Below are 23,229 nucleotides of genomic sequence, written 5' to 3'. Positions count from 1 at the left end.
GAGGCAGCAGATTTTTTTTTTTTTTTTTTTGCCAGTCCTGGGCTTGAGCTCAGGGTGTGAGCACTGTCCTTGGACTTTCTCAAGGCTAGAGCTCTACCACTTGAGCCTCAGCACCCCTTCCGGCTTTTTTCTACGTATGTGGTACCAAGGAATTGAACTCGGGTCTTCGTGCATGCTAGGCAAGCACTCTACCACTAGGCCAAACTCCCTGCCCCTAGTAGATAATTTTTTAAAGGGTAGGTTTCTTTGGGGCAAAGGACAGCCTTTCATGGCACATGTGACTTTTATATGAGACCAGCTTACGTGGCATCATAGAATAGGAATTTTCATATGGATTCTGGTTGTGCATTCTTTCAATTTAAGTATAATATTCAAGGAAGCAGTGTTTCTCTATAGCTTGCTTCTCACACTGAGCTATGCATACTCTTAGAGTCAATGGCATTGGTCCAGAACACCCAAAGTTGCAGACCTCTATTGCAAGTTTCAAAAGATTAACTTTCCTTTGAAGATTGGGGGGATACATACAGCTAACTGGGTCAGCAACTCAGTAATTCATATAAAAATGGTGGTTAGATGCCACAAAGTAGGTGGCAATGCCTTAACCAGATGCATGTTGTCAGGTCCGAGGGCCTCTTCCATCCTTGTTAAGGGGAGGGCTAACCTTCTCTGGCTGGTTAGTTTTGGTAGCATCTTCCTACTTGGATGTGTGCCTGGGTTGTGATCTGCCCGTTTTAGGATTTCTGTCTTAGGATAACAGGCATGAGCCACCTGATACCAGAAGAGTTTAGAGTATGGTTGAGGGCTTTTATTTTTGTCTTTGAGCATGAACTCACTGCTTGGGCACTGGCCCTGAGCCCTTTTTCTTTTTTGCTACAGCTCTAGTTCCTGCTTTTTGGTCATTAATTGAAGATATGAGTCTCACAGAGGACGTAGTGCTAGAGTGCTTGCCTAGTATACATGAAGCCCTGGGTTCAATTCATTGCTACCACGTACACAGAAAAAGCTGGAAGTGGTGCTGTGGCTCAAATGATAGTACACTAGCCTTGAGAAAGCTCAAGGATAGTGCTCAGCCCCTGAGTTCAAGTTCCAGGACTGGTTAAAAAAAGTCTCACAGATTTTCCTGCCCAGGCTGACATTAAACTGCAATTGCTGGAGTGACCCACTGACAGTAGGCAAAAGGCTGGATTTTATACTCACCACTGCAAGAATAATTGTTTTGAGATATATATTGCAGACTCATTGTTTCAATTTGCTTTTCTCTTAAGTAATATCTAGCACCATACATCTGCTGGCAGTATATTACAATGGTACATAAAATATCTTTTTTTAAAAAAACATTTACAGAGGCCAGGAATTTGGCCTAGGGGTAAGAGTGCTTGCCTAGCATGCACTAAGACCTGGGTTTGATTCCTTAGTACCACATACATAGAAAAAAGCCAGAAGTGATGCTGAGGCTCAAGTGGTAGAGCTCTAGCCTTGAGAAAGCCCAAGGACAGTGCTCAGGCCCTGAGTTCACACCCTGGGACTGGCAAAAAAAAAAAAAAAAAACATTTACAGCTGGATCTGGTGGCTCATGCCTGTGATCCTAGCTACTCAGGAAGCTGAGATCTGAGGATCTCAGTTCAAAACTAGCCCAGGCACTAAAGTCTGTGAACTTTTCAGCTCAAGGCTAGCACTCTACCACGTTGAGCCACAGCGCCACTTCCAGTTTTCTGGTGGTTAATTGGGAATAAGAGTCTCAGGTCCTTTTATGCCCAGGTTGGCTTTGAACTTTGATCCTCAGGTCTCAGCCTCCTTAGTAGGTAGGATTATGGGGTGGAGCTACTAGTACCCAGCCCATTTTTTTGTTGTTTTTGCTGTTGGTTGTGGGGGCCTTGCACTCAGGCCCTGGTGTCCCTGAGCCTCATTTGTACTCAAGGCTAGTGTTCTACCACTTGAGCTTCAGTGCCACTCTTAAGTATTTGAGTGGTTAATTAGAAATAAAATTCTCATGGGGATTTTTCTACCCATGATCTCAGACTCCTGAGTGGCTAGGATTGCAGGTGTATGCCACCAGTGCTCTGAATTCCATTTCTTGTTTGCCATTCTATGAACTAAGGGCTTGAACTGAGAGCCTGGACACTGTTCTTGAACTTTCTCAAGGATAGAGCTCTATTACTTGAGCCACAACACCATGTCCAGCTTTTTCTGTGTATATGGTTCCAAAAAATAGAACCTAGGCCTTTGTACATGCTAGGCAAACACTCTACCATTAGGCCATACTCTGGACCCTACTGACCCTACTCCATTTTTTAAAAATAATTAATGCTGGGGCCGGGAGTTTGGCCTAGTGATAGAGTGCTTGCCTAGCATGCACGAAGACCCGGGTTTGGTTCCTTGGTACCACATATATGGCAAAAAGCCAGAAGTGGTGCTGTGGCTCAAGTGGTAGAGCCCTATCGTTGAGAAAATCCAGGGACAGTGTTCAGGCCCTGGGTTCATGCCCAGTACTGGCAAAAAAAAAAGTCTTAATTTTATTAAGATGATGTACAGAGGGGTTACAGTCACATAAATAAGATAATAAGTACATACTTGTCAACATTGTTACCTGCTCCCTGAAACCAAACCAATGGCTCTTGTTTGCTTTTCAACTTTCCCAACATCTCTGTGCTTAGTTTTCTTTTTCTCTTTTTATTCCATAGTACTGAAACTTATCTCTTCAGTTTTGTTCCTTGGAACAGTAAGGACATCAATGATGGAAATGGTACCCTTTCCCCAAATTTTGTATCAATAGCAAGCACTAGCATAGGAATTTCCACAGTGGTATAAAAATTTCACACAAGGTATGTTAGACTGCAGTGTACAAACTGTAGTATGGGGACATGGAATACTGTTTCTATATCCTGTCCTCTTCCCTAATCCATCTCAACTCTTAACCATAATTACGCTAATAGTTCTATCTCTTTTTCCTATGAAGTCTATACACAGCAAGCGACTTTACTAACATATAATTCATAATATACCCCACTCCATTTTTTTATGTTAAATGATATATTTAAATTTTCCTTATTTCTGGTTCTGTGTTAATGGGTATTTTACTGGGTATTTTTACTCATCTACTTCAATGAGCTAAGTTTCTCTTACTTTTTTTTTTTTTTGGCCAGTCTTGGGGCTTGAACTCAGGACCTGAGCACTCTCCTTAGGCTTTCTGAAGGCTACCACTTGAGCCACAGCACCATTTCCACCTTTTTTTGTGTATGTGGTACTGAGGAACCGAACCTGTGTCTTGGTGCATGCTAGGCAGGCACTCTAGCCCTAGGCCAAACTCCTTGCCCTTTCTTTTTTTTTTTTTCCTTTCTTACTTTTGAGGTTTTTTTTTTTTTTTTTTGTGCCAGTCCTGGGCTTGAGCTCAGGGCCTGAGCACTGTCCTTGGACTTTCTCAAGGCTAGAGCTCTACCACTTGAGCCTCAGCACCACTTCTGGCTTTTTTTCTATGTATGTGGTACCGAGGAATCGAACTCGGGTCTTCATGCATGATAGGCAAGCACTTTAACCACTAGGCCAAACTCCCAGCCCCTAGAGTTTTTTTTTTTAAAGCATTTTAACATTTTAATTCATAGTTTAAGACCATCAAAAATATAAAGTCCAAAACTTAAATAGTTTTATGGTATGAATTCATACAAATGTTAAATAAATCATACAAATGTAATTTTCCAGAGAAGTACAGTATGAAGTATTTCCCAAGTTACTTTATGAGGCCAGCATCACTTATAGCAAAGTCAGAAAATATAATGCAAGGAAAGAATGATACAGTAAAATAGTCCTTATAAAATAGATACAAAAATCTTTACCAAAATATTATCAAATCCATGTATGTTAAAACATTATCATGAAGTAAATAAGAATCGAAGCCAGAAGATAACACTTCACACTCATTAGTATGGCTTTAGTCAAACAAAGAGACAATAACAAATGTTGGAAAGGCTATAGTGAACTTGGCACTTTCACTCACTGTTGGTGAGATGTGCAATGTACAGATCTTTAGGATAAACAGCTTACTAGTTTACCATAGAGTTAAGGTTATATTCATTATGTGACCTTTTTATTGTATGCTTAGGTATATATGCAAGAAAAAGTGACAGATGCACAAGTACTTTTTCACTAATGTCAGTAGCACCAGTACTTTAAATTCTAATGTAAATCTTCGGAAACATATCCTTGAAGGTTTGTCAGAGGCATACAATACCTTAAAAATATATCCTAAATGAACGCTTAATGTGACATTTAAATCAGGAAATGGTGGATTAGATGGTATACATTCAAACTAACAATGCAAACTACTTACCTGTATTTTTGTATTTATGTAAGCTTATAGGTTTTCCAATTCTGGGTGAATATGCCAACTTTACAGAGAGTGACTAGGAAGTCAGCGTGTCTATGAAATGGATCAGACTCTCAGCTGCTTCCGCATGGCTTTGGCATCACACTGAACCATCTACACAGAGAAGCCAGTGGTGATGGAGCCTGTATATTGTACATTCCTAAGTCTTGCTCTATGGTGAATGGCAGCAGTGGCAGTGGAAGCAATGGTGGGCAGCATCATATCTTGCTAAAGGCAGGCCCACATCATGAGGGGAAGCATGGACAGCAACGTTCCCATCACCAAACCCACCTTAGTTTTCTCACTAGTCCCCCTTTTAAAATTTTTTTTATTATTATTATTTTATTTTATTTTCTTGTCAGGGTGATGTATGGAGGTGTTACAGTTACATTTGTCAGGTATTGAGTACATTACTTCTCGCACATTGATTCTCCTCATGTTTTTGTCGCTGTTTCCTTCCTCCCACCCCCTCCAAATCATCTTGTTTTCCTCCCTTTCCTTCTTTATTTCAAATAAACAAATATACAATATTACCAGGTAACATAGTCAGATACAGTAACCATGTAAGATTAACCACCATAAGGGGAAAAAAAGAAAAGAAATAACATAAGAGCATCAATCATAAAGATAAATCTCTTGTTTCCATATCCTAGAGTACAGTTCTTTTATATGACCTTATTTTTTTAATATTTTTTAATATATTTTTTATTGTAATTAATAGAAGGGTTACATGATATTTGCCAGATAAATGGTGCCTTAATTCCAACACATTGAAACCCTTTCACACGTCATAGTCCCCATTTCCCTTCCCCCCTTTCCCACCCCTCATCTTGTTTTCCCCTGTTCTTATTTTTTTTTTAATCTTTTTTTTTTTTTGCCAGTCCTGGGGTTTGAATTCAGGGCCTGAGCATTGTCCTTGGGCATTCTCAAGGCAAGTGCTCACCCACTTGAGCCACAGTCCCACTTCTGGCTTTTTCTATGTATGTGGTACCAAGGACTAGAACCCAGGTCCTTATGCATGATAGGAAAGCACTCTACCACTAGACCAAACTCCCAGCCCTCTGTATGACCTTATGTGCATAGCTTTTGAGCTATTGCAATATTCTGCTAGGAGAGTCCTAGATGTCTACTAATTATTACAAATGAGGGAAACCATTGAGCCTATATTCCTTTGGCTCTGCCTTACTTCACTTAATATGATTTTTTTCCCCCAAGTCTTTCCATCTCCTTACATATGGGGCAATGTCATTCTTTCTGATGGCAGCATAGAATTCCATTGTGTATAAGGGCATCTGGGTTGGTTCCATATCTTAGCTATGGTAAATAATGCTGCAATGAACATCGTTGTGCTAGTAAGTTTTGTATGCCCTTGTTTCTGGACATTTGGGTAAATGACAATGAATGGGATTTCTGGGTCATAGGGGAGCTTTATGTTCAGTCTTTTGAGGAACTACTCTTTCCAGAGTGGTTGAATGAGTTTACTCTCCCACCAACAGTGTAGAAGTGATCCCTCCTGGCTATGTCCCCACCAGCAACTATTATTAGATTTCTTCTTCTTCTTTTTTTTTTTGCCAGTCCTGGGCTTGAGCTCAGGGCCTGAGCACTGTCCTTGGACTTTCTCAAGGCTAGAGCTCTACCACTTGAGCTTCAGCACCACTTCCAGCTTTTTTCTATGTATGTGGTATCGAGGAATTGAACCTGGGCCTTCGTGCATACTAGGCAAGCACTCTACCACTAGGCCAAACTCTCGGCCCCTATTATTAGATTTCTTGACAATGGCCATTCTAACTGGAGTGAGGTGGAACCTTAAAGTTGTTTTGATTTGCATTTCTTTTATGGCCAGAGATGTTGAGCATTTTTTCATGTGTCTATAGGCCATTCTTATTTCCTCTTCAGAGAAGTCTCGCTTTAGGTCTTTAGCCCACCTTTTAGTGGGATGGTTGTTTCTTTGAGGAGTTTTTTTAATTTAAAGAATTTATTAACATTGATTTTTATATCATACTTCAAATGATGTGTTTAACAAGTATTCAAGAAAGGAATCTCTATATACAATCACTGGCACTTAGATTTTAGGACATAATTAAAATTAGGCTGAGGGTTTGTATGTTATAGATACATATTAATCTATGTAATAAAACATTATGTCTATAAAGTCATAAGTTTTTATGTCTATGTAGTTGTGTTTATATTTTCAGTACCATGTCCATAGCATTGGGTATGCAACTATTGAGTTCTCGCTCTTGTGCTGTTTGGATCTAATAGCCACATATTAAGGATACTTGACTTGTCTCACTCAACATCATTTGCTCTAGATTCATCCACTTCCCTGCAAATGCCATTATTTTATCTTGTCTGTTGGCTGTGTAGAATTGCATTGTGCATAAATAACTATATATCTATATATATCACATTTTCTGTATCCATTCATCTGCAGTAGGGCATCTGGATTGTTTCCATCGCCTGGCTATTGTGAATAGTGCAGAGATGAATGTAGCTGAGCAGGTGTCCTTATCATATCTTGGGATATGATGTTCAGGATAGATGCCTAGGAGTGGTATGGTGGGATTGTAGGGAAGGTCAATTTTCAGTTCTTTAAGAAACTCCACACTGCTTTCCAGAGTGGCTGAACTAGCTTACAATTCCACCAGCAGTGCAGTAGGGTTCCTTTTTCTCCACAACCCCACCAGCACCTGTCACTGTCTGAGTTCAAAGTCTTGACCATTCTTGTTGGGATAAGGTGGTATCTTAGGGTTGTTTTTATTTGCATTTCCTTTATGACCATGGATGATGAGCATTTTCTCATATGCTTTTCTAGCCATTTTAATCTTTTCTTTTGATAAGTCTCTCTTTAGTTCCCTTGCCCATTTAGTGATTGGTTTGATGGGTTTGGGGCGATTAGTTTCTTGAGTTCCCTGTAGATACTGTATATTAAGCATTTGCCTGATGTATTATTGGTAAATATCTTTTCCCAGTTGGTTGGCTGTCTTTCTACTTTAGTGGCTATGCTTTTATCTGTACAGAAACTTTTTATTTTTAGGTAGTCCCATTTATTGAGTCTCTCTCCAATCTGTTGTGACCCTGGGATTCCTGTGCCTATGAGTTCCAGTGTCTCTCCAACTCTATCGTGTAGCAGTTTCAAGGTTTCCAGTCTGACATTGAGTTCTTTAATCCATTTTGAGTTAATGCTTGTGCATGGGGAAAGGCTAGGGTCAATTTTTAGTTTTCTGCATGTGGCTGCCCAGTTTTGCCAGCACCAATAATTGAATAGGCTGTGTTTGTTCCACTGTATATCTTTGGCTCCTTTGTGAAATACAAGTTGACTACAGGTATTTGGTTCTATTTCTGGATCTTCTATTCTGTTCCATAAATCTTCTGGTCTATTTTTGTGCCTATACCATGCTGTTTTTGTTATTTTGGCTCTAGAGTAGAGTTTGATGTCTGGTATTGTAATACCACCAGCATTGCTCTTTTTGCCTAGAATTGTTTTGGCTATTCTAAGGTCTTTTCTTGTTCCATATGAACCCTTGGATTGTATCTTCTATTTCAGTAAAGAATGTCTTTGGGATTTTGATGGGGATTGCATTGAATTTATATATCAGTGTTGGCAGTATGGCCATTTTCACTATGTTGGTTCTCCCTACCCATAAGCATGGGTCTTTCCATTTCCTGGTGTCCTCTTTAATTTCTTTCATTAGGCTTTCATAGTTTTCATTAAATAATTCATTGACATCTTTGGTTAATTCTTAAGTATTTTATTCTTTTGGGGGCTATTCCAAATGGGATCATTTTTCTTGATTTGGCCTTCTTTGGCATACAAGAAGGCTATTGACTTTTGCAGGTTAATTTTATATCCTGAAACTTTGCTAAAGTGGTTTATTAATTCTAGGAGTTTGGGAGTGGAGCTTATTGGGTCACTCAGGTAGAGGATCATGTCATCTTCTTTTCCTATGTGGATCTCTTTAATGTCCTTTTCTTGCCTTATTGCTCTGGCTAACGGTTCCAGCACTATATTGAAGAGAAGTGGAGAGAGTGGGCATCTGCCGGGGCCAACCGGCAGCAAACCAGGATTCGCAGATTGGGATTCCTGAAATAGGGGGCAAGGACTAGGAAAAAATAGAAGAGAGACAAACAGATGGGGTTCAGGAGGGCTACAGCCCAAATCAGGAGCCACAGCTTAAGAAGCCTGTAGCCCAAGACCGTAGCCCCGTTTATTTCCAGTTCTCAATCTTAAATACACTTCTTTAAACTAGGGAACTGCCAGGGGCTACATTCGTACAAACAGTATCAAGTCTGAAATAGGTTGAATGAGAAGCTATCAAGTCCCAAACAGGTTAAATGAGAAGCTATTGACACAGCCCAAAATCATGATAAGAGCTTACTTCCTTGTGTACTCAATTGTGCAGGTCCAAGGTCACTGACCCCACAGTCAGTCCCCCACATCTCCCCCGTCTTTATTTTAAAAGAAACACAAGTGCAATTTTTTACTCTTTTCTATACCCCTAATTTATCCTGTCACATTTTCCAAAAATGACTTTGGTCCCTTGGTCTAACAGGGATTGATGGGCGGAGATTCAACTTCTGTGACTTCTTCAAGCTGACTCAGGGGTGTTGTCTCTGTGCTTGACCAGGGACCTTAAGAAGCCTAGCCTGTTTTATCAAGGGGTTGCAAGGATTAGATATTAGGAACAATAATTTACTCCAAACTAGAGATCATATTTAACATTTAACAACTGCACAAACCATCTTTGGCTACAATAGTGTAGCTTACATAGCACCCATTTGCAAAGGCTTTTTCTTGATTGTCTGGGGAACTAAATTTCTGCAACCTTAACAATGCTTCAGTTGTCAGATCTAAACAGATTAATAGAGACACAAGCCTCAGATCCACAAACTTTTCCTGAATTTGTGGCTGGTGTCAAAAATAAAAAATAAAAATTTCGCTCAATTAGGACTTTAAACTACCCACTATCACAGAAGATAGACAAGTTCCTGCCCAGTTATGAAAGGCACGGGCATTAGTAAGGCATGCTTACAAACTATTCTATGACCTCCCGGCTCTGATTAATATTGAATGGCCAAGCACGAGTGACTCTAGGATCTGACACCATCTCTGCCATCCACGCAGAGGCTTTCTGCATCTGGATACTTCATTGTCCCAGTAGTGTCTCTCCACACAGGGATAAACATCCCATTGGCATTTCACTTGCTTGGTTGCTGGACTTGAACTCGGGGTCTGGGTACTGTCCCTCAGCTCTCCAGCTCAAGGCTAGCACTCTGCCACTTTGAGCTCCAAAGCAACTCTGCCTCAATTAGCACTCTGCTGCCAGATTAGACACCACAGTCTCACAGGGACTTTGCTTTGCCTGGGGTTGGCTCAGAACTGCAGTTTTCAGATCAGTGAGTCCTACAAAAGGCCACGTTACTCCAATTAAAGCAACAAGGTGGTCAACACAGAAATAGTCTCTAAGCATGAGCTTACCTAGAACCTGGTAAAAGCCAAAGTTACATCTGAATAAGGATTGCTGTTCTTCTCCATGGGCTAGCTGGAAGTTACTTTGGTAGTCCTGATTTTCCTTTTTTCTCTTTCTTAAAACATTTAAGACAACTTCACTTTCAAATATTATTCAGAAACCCATTTCTAATGTTCTTTAAAACGTTTACACTTTTTAACTTAAACACTTAACATTTTAGTCTTCATTTGCATTTGAAAAACCTTTAAGGGCTCAAGGCACTCCCTTTTCTCCAGGTCTCCTTGGGCTGAAGGAACGCCCTTTGCCTTCAGGCCTCCTTTTAGAAGAGGCTTTTTTTTTCTTTTACTTCAGTTAAGATTGCTGCCTAGAACTCCCACAGTTTAAACCCAAATATGTTTTTCCTTAATGCAAGAACTACAAACATCATCAGTGCACCAAAAATCTAAGTCTGAACTTAGTTTCCTCCTTTTTCTAAGATACATCCAATTGCAATCCAGTAACATGAAACCAAATCATACAGAGATAAACCTTTAAACATTCCTTTAAAATACTAATCACATTATCCACATTTTACCATTAGATTTCTAGTGTCAGTTTGCAAGAAAAGACAGACAAAGTTTCTGACGTTAATGAACAATTTTACATTTAAATCTCTAATACATGTCTCCAAACTTTAACTTAAGGTAATAAATCCCAAATTCCCTAATACCTCTGTGCTAAACAGGATACAATGTTTACGATGTAAATAGCTGTATGCCCTGCAATAAAATGCAGATTTCAGGATCTAGAAAAATATTTACCAGTTTTTCTTTAAGACAACACAATAATTCTTTGAGACATTGTAAAACATTCAAACCTAATATTTTTGTTGAAGTTTTAAGCTTAGATTTACCCAATTGTCTTTGTGTTTAAGTATAAATTTATCCATTGTTTTATACAGCATGGTGACAATTTAACCTTGAACATGTTCACTCACTCATTCACACACATACATACTCAAAGATCATAAAGCGCACAAAATTAATATCGGCCGTTCAATTTCCGGAAGTTTGTGTCAAGAGAGTTTTGCCAATTTTACTCTTACAGGTGAGAACCAGGTTCAAAACAAAACTTTTTGCAAGGCAACTTAGCTGGAATTTATTTTTCCAGGGCTTGTTACAACTGCAGACATGGGGGAGCGGCCATGCTAGGCCCAGAAATATTCAAAAAAATAACAAGGATGTGTGCTTGAGTACGCACAGAAAAACCATACGGATCCATACTTAGAAATGGTACCAATTTAAAGACAAAACTGGACAAGGAAAAATATGTAACACGAGCAAGACAGAGAAACGGAGACTTTTAAATAATCAGACATTGACATATAACAAGAAAATTGGACTCAATCAGATACACTTAACACAAAAAAAACATGAGCTCAAATGAATGTTTTCACCAAACAGTTATTTTTAGATTTAGACATGTCTTGCTGGTGGGACTCTCAGGTATGCCTTGTTATTGACAAGAAACTCAGAAGGGGAGGGGGGGTCAGGCGTCCCTTGACCACCCAGGCCTCTGTTTTAGGCCCACAGTGCACCTTTTCAAACAAACAAACAAAAATAAAATAAAATAAAACGCAGACATACAGGGGGGTCGGCCGACTTCTACTTACCTCTGGAGGCCTTTGCTTTTCACCTGGGCATCTTTTACAAAAAAGGTTATTAAGAAGAGGGATGGTAAAGACAAAATAATGTCACATATTAAATTGTGTAGAGTCAATGAATATGTTAAAAGGTCCCTACATAATAGTAAAAGGAGGAGAAACACAGCTCATATGAATGTGTGGAACAAGTGGATCAGTAGCAGTCCCAACTGACATGCACAAATAACTCAGGTCCTTCCCACGTCGCAGGATGCACCACTGGAGGGTTGGGGGTGTAGGCCCAGTGAGTCGCTGCTTGGATGGCCACTGTCACTCTCCACGATCCGAACGCAGCATTCAGGCAGCCAGCGGGCGTCATTTTCTCCTTGTGAAAAAACACATACATGCCCTCGACCCCAGGTTAGAACAGGATTGGGTCCATGCCAAGCACCAGTTAGGGGATCCTTCCACTTTACTAAGGCAAAAGCACGCTGCTCTCTTTTTTCCCAGAATCGCTGAGCAGCAGATAAATTATTTGAATCCAAATTCAAAAAATTTAAAACAAATAAAGCATGATTAAGTATATTCACAGGGGTAGCGGGATACGACTCTCCTTTCTGTATTTTAGCAATTTGATGTTTTAATAATCCATTAGCTCTCTCGACGATGCCTTGACCTTGAGGATTGTAAGGAATGCCTGTAATATGAGTGATATTATAGGAATGGCAGAAGGATTGAAATGCTCAGCCTGCATATCCAGGGCCATTATCTGTTTTTATTTGGGAGGGAATCCCCATCATAGCAAAGCATCGAATGTAGTGAGAAATACAATGTTTAGTGGCTTCCCCAGCAAGTGGGGTGGCCAAGATAAAATTAGAATAAGTATCTACAGTAACATGAACATATTTTAATCGGCCAAATGATGGAACATGCGTGACATCCATCTGCCAAATGTGATTAGAAAGCAGTCCTCGTGGATTTATACCTAAATGGGGGGCTGGTGAAAAAGGGACACAGTTGGAGCAAGTCTTAACTATTTGTCGTGCTGCTTCTCTACATAATTTAAACTGTCGGCGCAAGGCTCGACTGTTTTGATGGTGGATGGCATGTGACTGCTTAGCAAGTTCAACCTGAGTTAAATAAACTCTGGTGGAGGAGTCAGTAACTGCATTGCCCTCACTTAAAGGGCCAGGAAGATTAGTGTGAGCTCGAACAAAGCCAAAAAAACAAGGGTGGTTGCGAGAACAAAGCAAAGTTTGTACTTGGCGAAATTGGGTCTGAATATTGGAGTTAGTAGTTCCAATAAAGGGAACAGTTTCTATGACTTGAAGAGCACGAATTACATATTGACTGTCTGAGTATAAGTTAAAGGGCTCGTCTTGTAACAGGACGAGTGCTTGTAAAACAGCCTCTAATTCCACCTCTTGGGTGGAGGAAAAACCCGTAACCCAAGATTGAGTTTTCCCATTAATGGTCAAAGCAGCCGTTCCATTAGAGGATCCATCTGTAAAATACCAAAGCGGCAGAAGATAAAGGCGAGGCCTGTACTATGGAAGGAAATAGAAACGTATGACACGCAGCAAATTGGAGAAGTTTGTTAGACGGGTAGTGATGCAAAATTTTTCCCGTATAATTGGCCCAAGCAATGGCCCAAGGATCGCAATGGACGAATAGCCAATCTTGTTGTTGTAGATTATATGGGACACAGATAAAATGAGGTTCCTGACCTAAATATTTACGGGAATCCACTCGGCACATATGTATCAGATTAGCTACCAATTCGTAGTAGGGGGTCAGCACTTTGCCGGGTGTTGATGGTAGATAAAGCCATAAAAGTGGGCCATCCTGCCACAATACAGCAGTTGGGGAGTGAGAAGTAGCTAAAATGTAAACTCCCCAGGGTTTAGAATAGTCACAATAGTTCACTTGTTGCTGGGAAATTGCCTTTTCCACAATTTGGATGGCCCTCCTGGCGTCAGGATTTAATTCGCGCAAGGATGTAGGGTTGGTATCTCCTTTTAAGAGATCAAAGAGGGGTTTTAACTCTCTTGTGGAGAGCTTTAGATAAGGCCGAAGCCAATTTATATCTCCTAAGAATTGCTGAAAATCATGAAGAGTTCTGAAGTGTGAAGTTTTTAATTGTATTTTTTGGCTTTTAAAATAGTGTGGGCCTAATATATGGCCTAGATATGTAAAAGGGGGGTGTTCCTGAACCTTTTCAGCTGCTATTATAAGGCCAAACAGGCTCAGATCTTGCTTTAGTTGTCCAAAGGCTTGTCGTACGACGATAGGGTCAGAACAAGCCAACAAGATGTCATCCATATAATGAACAATATAAACAGAAGAAAATTTTTCACGAGTGGAAGAAATGGCTCTAGCTACAAAACTTTGACATAAAGTTGGGCTATTTGCCATGCCCTGTGGAAGCACAAGCCAGTGATATCGCTTCATGGGTTCTTTAAAATTAACAGAGGGGACGCTGAAGGCAAAGTGCTTACAGTCTTGAGGCGCCAAGGGTATAGTATAGAAACAATCCTTCAAATCTATAATAATCTTATAAGTATCCTTTGGGATTGCCATGGGTGAAGGCAAGCCAGGCTGTAGGGCCCCCATCAGTTCCATTGACGCGTTCCCTTTCCTCAAATCCTGTAACAGCCTCCATTTACCTGACTTTTTCTTTATAACAAAAATTGGAGAGTTCCATGGAGAGTTAGAAGGGGCCACATGTCCCAAGTCCAGCTGTTCCTGTACCAGCTGCTGTACTGCAATGATCTTTTCTAGTGAAAGAGGCCACTGTTCGACCCATACCGGTTCTTCAGAGAGCCAATTTATGGGATCAGCATGAGGGGCAGGACAAACTACAGCCCCCGTTAAAGAATACCCTAATCCTTGTCTCATAGGGTGAGACTGGGGTTGGAGTGGCTCTAGCTCCCCCTGTGCTGCTCGTCCTAGTCCCCTAAAGGGGAGGAGGCCTTGATCAAGTAACTGCTTAGTGACCGCAGCACTAGGACTAAACATATACACTCCCATTTTTTCCATGATATCACGACCCCATAAATTAATTGGCAGATGATCCAGGACAAATGGCTGAAAATGACCAGAGTGCCCTTCCTCATCTCTCCAAACAAGGATCGCACTGCTCTGCTGTGGGTCAGTTGCTTGCCCAACCCCCTGTAGGGAAGTCATAGAGGTTGTCAGGGGCCATTGGGCTGGCCAATGTTTTTTAGATATCACAGACACATCTGCTCCAGTGTCTAATATTCCTTTAAAGGGCTTTTCTTGTATAAATATAGTCATCTCAGGCCTCTCTTGTTTTATGCTTTGTACCCAATAGATATCAGAAGATCTAAATCCTCTCTGTCCACATGGGGAATTAGCAGTCTCCCCGGGAGGTAAAGGCACAAGTATTAGTTGTGCTAATTTTTGACCGGCTGGGATGGATACCACGTGTTTCGGGGCAGAGGCCATAACTTTGATTTCTCCAGTAAAATCCTGGTCAATTTTGCCAGGTGTAATCTGTATCCCTTTAAGGGCTGAGCTACTTTGCCCTAACAGCAATCCAGCCACTCCCGGGGGAAGGGGGCCGAAGACCCCCGTGGGGAGAGCTTGTGTCCCCATCTCTGGGGTCAATACTGAGCAGGTGGAGGAACAGAGGTCCAATCCTGCACTGCCTGGGGTGGCATGCAGGAGGCTGGAGACTGATCTTGGGGGGTTGTTAGAAGATGGACTTGTGGCCGAGAAGAGGGAGGGACTGCCCCATGGTTTTGCGGGGCCAGGGGCTGGCCCCTTCTCCAGTTTCCCAAAAACGGGCAGCCATTGCGATTTGTTGCTGACTTGCAATCTTTAGCCCAGTGCTTCCCTTTACCACAGCGTGGACATGTGCCAGGTGTTTTTTCTCTCTTTTGCCTGGCCTGGCATGGGCATTGCATCATCCAATGTCCTATTTGTCCACAAGAAAAGCAATGCCCTGGGGGTCTAGCATCCCGAGAATGCCGCTGACCTCTATATTTTAGAAACTCAGTAACAGTCTTTCTTTGAGGAGCGGCGGCTAAGGTAAGGCCTTGTACATGGGAGGGTCCAATATCAGCACACAGTGAAATAAAGTCCGTGATTCCTCCCTTATTCCCATGGGGTCTGATAGCCGCCTGACAGGCGGCGTTGGCATTTTCATAGGCTATGTGTCTAACTATAATCTTCCTTGCATTCTCATCTTGTACTAGGCGGTCTGCAGTCTCCATTAATCGAGACAAAAATTCTAGATAAGGTTCATTCGGTCCCTGTTTAACTTCTACTAGATTTTTTGTACGATTGGAATTGCGTAACCTTTTCCAAGCCTCTCTCGCCGCAGCATTTATTTGCAAATAGGCCTCCTTTGCATAACCCAATTGATCTTCGGTGTTTTTATAGGTTCCCTCTCCTAACAACTGATCAACAGTGTAAGGCAGGTTCTTAGGCCTATTTGTTTCAATTTTAGCCCGACACTGTGCAGTGAACTCTGTCTCCCATAATAAGTACTCTCCTGCACTAAGGCATGCTCTGGCAAGCCGCTTCCAGTCATTTGGGCATGCAATACCAGCACATGCGGCCTCCAATATTACTTGAGTAAAAGGGGCAGTTGGCCCATATTGGGAGCAGGCACTCTTTAAATCCTGTAACAGTTTAACAGGAACAGGTTGATGGTATACTTGTTCATCATGATCAACTAAACTAGGGAAGCATCGAGGCCCTGAAATATCTTCCCTCTCTCTAGCAGCCTGAGTCAGGTTTAATTGCTGTCAGAGACCAAGGAGTTAAACGGAACAAAGCAAAGACCCTCTAGCCTTGAGCAAATCGCATCTGGTTGAGTCATCTGCACAAAATACTTCTCGGAATAACCGCAGGTTGTTGCTTGGGTTAGCACAACGGCCAAAAGAACAGCCTGACCCACCCCTAACCTTGAGATTTCCCGTTCTTGTTATCGCAAAAACTCTCCATCCTCCCCCTCTATACTCCCTTCCTTACACTCAGGGTATATAAACCCTGCTTTACTTTTAATAAATGAGACCTTGACGCAACTCAGATTGTCTCTGTCTTTCTTTATGCGCCTGGTCTCCTTCCTCTCTTTCCCCCATTGGTTTTCTTCTTTTAGGAGGTGCCTCCTCGGGCCTCATGAATAGCTGAACCCGCGGGTCGGGAGAAGTGGCGCCCAACGTGGGGCTCGAAGCACGGTGACCTACCGGATGGCGTGGAGAACAGGGGACCCCGATTATATTAAGGTAGAGACGCCCACACCGCATCGCTCGTGCACCGTGGGAGAGTCTTGAGGTAAGTTCTGCCGTCCCATCAACCATGGGCAAAGCGTTATCAAAAGAGGTTTTATTTATAAAAGAAATGAAAGGATCACTTAGGGAGAGAGGAATAAGAGTTAAAAAGAAAGATTTGGTAAAATTCTTTTGTTTTGTTGAAAGAAAAATATGTCACTAAAACCTTATAAAAATATTTATCCTATTATTCCTAAGACTTCTCCTGATAATGGCAGGCTCAACCCCCCCTCTGAGGTGGAGCTAGAGGAGGAGGCAGCGCATTATGAGGAAGAAAGATATGGCCCTTTTCCTCTTCCCCAAGTTTCTGCAGCTACACAGACTCCAGAGATAAGGGCCCTTCACTGGCCCACCCCTCCCCCCTATCCAGACACCCCTCTCCCGTCAGCCCCACCACAGGAAATGTTGAGATCATTTTCTGTTCCTCCGGAGGTGCAAGGTCTCCTTAAATCCAAAGACTCTCTCTTGAAACAAGTGACAGAATTAAAAAACGTGCTTCATTTAAAAAGAGAGTTAAGGGACCTCACTTTGCAAATTCATGATTTACAAATGGATCTTGTTGGGGAAGCCATGACTACCCCCATGCCTCGGGTAACAAGCCCCCTAAAACACCCTCGGCCTCAGAGAGTCGCAATAGTAGACTCAGATCCGGGGCGCAAACTGTTTCCCTCTCCTTCCCCGTAATTACTCGCTCTAACACTCAACCTCGGGAACAAGAGGGGGAGGGAGGAGAAGTGGGAGAGGAGGAGGCGGACACCACCAGAAGGCAGGAGGAGGGACAAAACCTAGATTCCTCTGCCTCCGAGGAGGAAGGGGGTGATCAGGAGGAGGCAAGGAGACATTCTCAAATTACATATAGGAGATTGACGTTTAAACAAATTAAAGAACTACATTCGGCTGTTAAGAATTATGGAATTAACACTCCTTTTACTTTAACAGTACTGGAGGGCCTCGGGGGTGAGGGATATTTATTGCCTCTTGAGTGGCACAAGATTGTGCAGTCTGTTTTAACCAGGAGTCAATATCTAACCTGGAAAGCTGAATTTATAGATAGGGCAGAAAATCAAGCTATTACCAATAAAAAACATACACAAATGGCTTCATGGTCTTCTGATAAAATTTCAGGGAGGGGCAAATTTGCCTCGGAGGAAAAACAACAAAAACTCCCTGCAGGAATATTAACCCAGACTGCTCAGGCTGCCCTGGCTGCCTGGAGAGCCGTGCCTGCTGCAGGAGCGGTTACTACCTCTCTTTCCAGGGTAGTACAAGGCAATAATGAACCATATTCTCAATTCGTTGCCAGACTGTTAGAAGCAGCTGAAAGAATATTAGGTGAGGTAGATACAGATGATATTATAGTTAGACAGTTGGCCATAGAAAATGCTAATGCAGCCTGTAAAGCTGCTTTAAGAGGCAAAACAAAGACCCTAGATTTAAATGGTATGATTAAAATTTGCAATGATGTGGATTCCTTTGAACATAAAATGTCTAAATCTATTAATTTGGCCATTGGAGCCATACTACAAAACCAGACTCCACCTTCAGGAAAACTAGGACAAATATCTAGCCCTAAAAACTGTTTTAAATGTGGACAAATTGGACATTTTGCTAGAGAATGCCCTGGAACTATTAAACAACCCAACGTTCCTGGGACGATTCCCCTCCCCCTTCCCCCTGGCCTTTGTCCTAAATGCAGAAGAGGCTGTCACTGGGCTAGAGAGTGCCAGTCCAAAACCGATATAAATGGCCAGCCTTTATCTGCGGTCTCGGGAAACGGGCTATGGGCCCCAGTAGGGGGCCCTACCTACCCACCACGACAACCAATGACCCCTCCCGCCCAAAATCTGCCTCTGATGCAAACATCGCTGACTCAGACTTGTTCCGAGCCACTGCAGGCAGCGCAGGACTGGACCTCTGTTCCTCCACCACCAGAATTATAACTCCAGAGGAAGGAACAGTTGTTATAAACTCTGGAAGGTTCGGGCCTCCCCCGCCAGGAATGTTTTTTCTTATTATAGGCCGAGCTTCAAGCTCACTGCAAGGACTCTCCTTTAAAATGGTTTATCTGAATAAAAAAAGGATCTGAAAGGAATTCTCTTAAATGTTTGCTCAAAAGGGAAAATAATCATGGAATGTTCATGTAAGTCGTAAAAGGTTTGAGTATGTCGCCAATGGTATGAGTATATCTTGAGTAAAGTTGGTATGCAGTTAAACTGCAGTAATGTAAATAGAGTCAGAATTGATACACTGATGTGAGGGGTTGCTATACTTGGATGTATATTTTCTAATTGTGTGGATTTTCTTGGGTGCAGAACTGGGAGGGAATGCTGTATGCCCCTCCAAACCAAAGAATGCGGTCTGCCCAGCATTCTGCCCAGGTCTGATAGCAATTGTTAGCCCCCCCCCCACCACCAGGCCATATGTTATCTCTGGTAGCAGAGGCAGCCCCAGGAGTCATTTAAAGGAAAACTTGGGAAAGCTAAACTAGCTGACAGTGCTAACCATGATTCAGTCCAGTCCTTCCAGGCCTTACAGGTTATCTAGGGACATGTTCATCGTCTGGTTTCTAACATCCTGGCTCTCCCACAGCTATCCCTAAAGAATATTTTAAAATTGTAATAGATATAAAAGACTGTTTTTTCTCCATTCCCCTCGATCCTGGAGATTGTAAAAGATTTGCCTTTTCCATACCCATGATAAACCATAAAGGCCCTAATCCCCGCTTTCAATGGCGAGTGTTGCCACAGGGTATGGCTAATTCTCCCACTCTTTGTCAAAAATTTGTGGCTCAATCCATAGACCCAATTCGTGTTCAATACCCTCATATATATATTATACATTATATGGATGACCTATTAATTGCTGCCAAACTAGAACTGGAGGCACATCAAGTGACTCAAAGAATAGTTATTGCTTTACAAGACAGAGGACTTTTTATCTCCCCAGAAAAAATTCAAACTTGCTATCCCTTCTTGTTCCTGGGTTTTCAATTAGAACCCTCTTTAATATATGCTCAAAAAATTCAAATCAAAAGGAATAAGCTAAATTGTCTAAATGATTTCCAAAAACTCCTTGGAGACATTAATTGGCTACGTCCTCACCTTAAATTAACAACAGGAGATCTCAAACCCCTGTTTAATATTCTACAGGGAGATTCTGACCCTTCCTCCCCCAGAAAACTTACGCCCGAAGCTGAAAAAGCCCTAATAAAGTTAGAGGAGGCCATTACACAACAAAATATAGGTTACTTCAACCCCTCCTTGACCCTTTATTTAATCATTTTTGCCACAGAATTTACACTCACCGGTTTATTGTGGCAAAAAACCGTGCCCCTGTTATGGATTCATGCCTCCACCTCTCAGTCCAAGGTACTCCCCTCCTACCCCTTTTTGGTCTCCCAACTTATTTTTCTGGGGCTCAAGACTTCTGTCAGATATTTTGGCAAGGATCCTGATATCATAATCACCCCTTACTCTAAGGAACAAATTAATTGGTTACAACAAAGACAAGATGATTGGACTGTTTTATGCACTGGGTTCCAGGGTAGCTTTGATACTCACATGCCCAGCGACAGACTTATTCAATTCCTTAATATCACTCCTTTCGTTTTTCTAAAAAATACCTTGATAAAGCCCATCCCCAATACTTTGAGCATCTTTATTGATGGTTCAAAAAATGGAAAAGCTTCATATGTTATTAATAATGTTTCCCACTTTGTAAATACTTCCTTTAAATCTGCTCAGTTAATAGAATTATTTCCTGCTGTGTTTTTCGGTTATTAAAGACCCACCCTTTTAATCTGTTTTCGGATAGCCATTATGTTGTCAGAGCTTTACAAGTTTTAGAAATGGTTCCAGTTATTCAGCCTACTACACCTACTTTTCAATTATTTTTTGAATTGCAAAAACTTATTAGACAACGTTTGTACCCTTTTTTGTAGGACATATTCGTGCTCATTCTGGCATACCTGGGCCACTAACCCGGGGTAATGAATTAGCTGACTTGGCAACCCAAATAGTTACCTTATCTCAAACAGTTGATCCGGTGACCCTTGCACAAGAGGCCCATGCTGTTCACCACCTTAATGCTCATACCCTGCGCTTAAAATTTAAAATTACTAGAGAACAGGCAAGACAAATTGTTAAAAACTGCAAAAATTGCCTAACCCTGCTCCCTGAACCCCATGTAGGTGTAAACCCCAGAGGGCTCATACCTGGACAACTTTGGCAAATGGATGTTACTCAGGTCCCCTCCTTTGGAAGGTTAAAATATGTACATGTTACCATTAATACCTTTAGTGGATTTATTTGTGCCTCTGCTCATTTAGGGGAGGCCACAAAAGATGTTATAAACCATCTCCTATATGTTTTCTCTGTCATGGGACAACCCCAAACTATAAAGACAGACAATGGGCCCGGATATACCAGTCATAAGTTCAAACAATTTTGCTCCCAAATGAGCATAAAACATATTACTGGAATCCCCTACAACCCCCAAGGACAAGGAATAGTGGAAAGGGCTCATCAGACTCTAAAAAACACCCTCATTAAACTTGCCTCACAAGAAACATTATATTCCCTTAAAGGAAACTATAAGACTTTGCTATTACATGCTCTCTTTGTTTTAAACTTTTTAACCCTTGACACTAATGGCAAATCTGCCGCAGAACGCCTTTGGCATCCCACCACACAAACAGACTACGCCCAGGCCCTATGGAAAGACCCACTGATGGGAATATGTAATGGCCCTGACCCAGTCATTATCTGGGGAAAAGAATCAGCTTGCATTTATAATTCTAAAGAAGGGGGAGCTAGATGGTTGCCTGAAAGATTAATAAAACCATATAATAAACAATAAAGCCATATAATTAATTCCAGGGTGGCGCCTGAGAACAAAAATATTTTTCTTTTACAGGTCAACAACCATGATGATGAGGCCTTCCCCGTCATCACTCCGCATGATGCTATTGACGGTGATGCTCTCTGGCAGAAGTTGTCCTCCAAAATCGACGAGGATTAGACTTACTTTTTCTACAGCAAGGAGGCTTATGCGCGGTTTTAAAGGAAAAATGCTGCGTATATGTAGATAGAACAGGACTTGTTAAGGATAGCTTAGAAAAAATTACAACTAGCCTAGAAAAGCGAAAAAGAGAAAGGGAAACACAAGAATCTTGGTATCAAAATTGGTTCTCCACATCTCCCTGGCTATCAGCTCTTTTACCCTCCCTCTTGGGCCCCCTTGTGGGACTTCTCCTCCTAATTTCTTTTGGCCCTTGGGCTTTTCAGCGCCTTACGCGATTTATAAAAAATCAAATTAATTCTGCCTTTTCCAAAAACTCAATCTCGGTGCATTATCATCACTTAGAGGCTCAGGATGACCCTGTAGGGTCTGAAACAAGCACTCCCGAAAGAGGGCTCCAGTTTCATACACTTCTTGGCTGATAAACCCCAAGCGGCTAGAGAGCATCCAATGACGGGATTATTATGGAGCTTACCCTGGGTGGCACAACATACAGAGGCCGTCGAGGCCGGCTCAACAAGGCATGTTGCCAGGAGTAAGGGTCCCTCCATATAGCCTAAGACAGGGTGTTCTCTCCACCTATAGAGACCTTGTTCTTTAAAGGAAAGGGGGAATTGTCAGAGACCAAGGAGTTAAACGGAACAAAGCAAAGACCCTCTAGCCTTGAGCAAATCGCATCTGGTTGAGTCATCTGCACAAAATACTTCTCGGAATAACCGCAGGTTGTTGCTTGGGTTAGCACAACGGCCAAAAGAACAGCCTGACCCACCCCTAACCTTGAGATTTCCCGTTCTTGTTATCGCAAAAACTCTCCATCCTCCCCCTCTATACTCCCTTCCTTACACTCAGGGTATATAAACCCTGCTTTACTTTTAATAAATGAGACCTTGACGCGACTCAGATTGTCTCTGTCTTTCTTTATGCGCCTGGTCTCCTTCCTCTCTTTCCCCCATTGGTTTTCTTCTTTTAGGAGGTGCCTCCTCGGGCCTCATGAATAGCTGAACCCGCGGGTCGGGAGAAATTGCGATGCACTGTGCCTGGTTGTAGTGCCTGTTAAAAGGGACTTGTTGCTAGGGCCTTTAGGCTTGCCTAAAGGTTGAAAAAGGGATTGAGGCCATAAGGCTGCAGCCGGTGGCGGTGGGTGTGAGGGGTAAGGTTTAGAATCAGACACCATAGTGGCCTGAGGGTCATCTTTCTTTCCTACTTCTGGGGGGGCTCTCTGCTCCATCCCCATTTTTGATAGAAAATGTAGCATTTCTTCTAACTTCTTCTCTATCGTAGCCATCCGGCCCTCCATTGACTCATCATAACTTTCCTCCTTGATATTCAAACCTGAATTCTGATACTCAATATCTACTGGTTGTTGTTCCCTTTTCAAGATCTCAGACTCTCTTGGGCTGCGGCATATGGCTCAGCCTCAAGGTTTTCAGAAGGGTCCTTTAATTCATAAATTTCCCT

The 23,229-nt window shown here is 42.0% G+C and overlaps 1 pseudogene; it reads right to left on the bottom strand.

Moving 5' to 3' along the window:
- Window positions 1–557: 557 nt before the first annotated feature.
- LOC150062679 (U6atac minor spliceosomal RNA) lies at window positions 558–668 on the bottom strand (annotated as a pseudogene).
- Window positions 669–23,229: the final 22,561 nt, after the last annotated feature.

This window comes from Megascapheus bottae, chromosome 5 (assembly GCF_031878675.1).
Source record: "Megascapheus bottae isolate mThoBot1 chromosome 5, mThoBot2.hap1, whole genome shotgun sequence".
NCBI classification, from domain to species: domain Eukaryota; kingdom Metazoa; phylum Chordata; class Mammalia; order Rodentia; family Geomyidae; genus Megascapheus; species Megascapheus bottae.
Note: the sequence above shows the minus strand (reverse complement) of the source record. Positions and strands in the feature narration are given on the sequence as shown.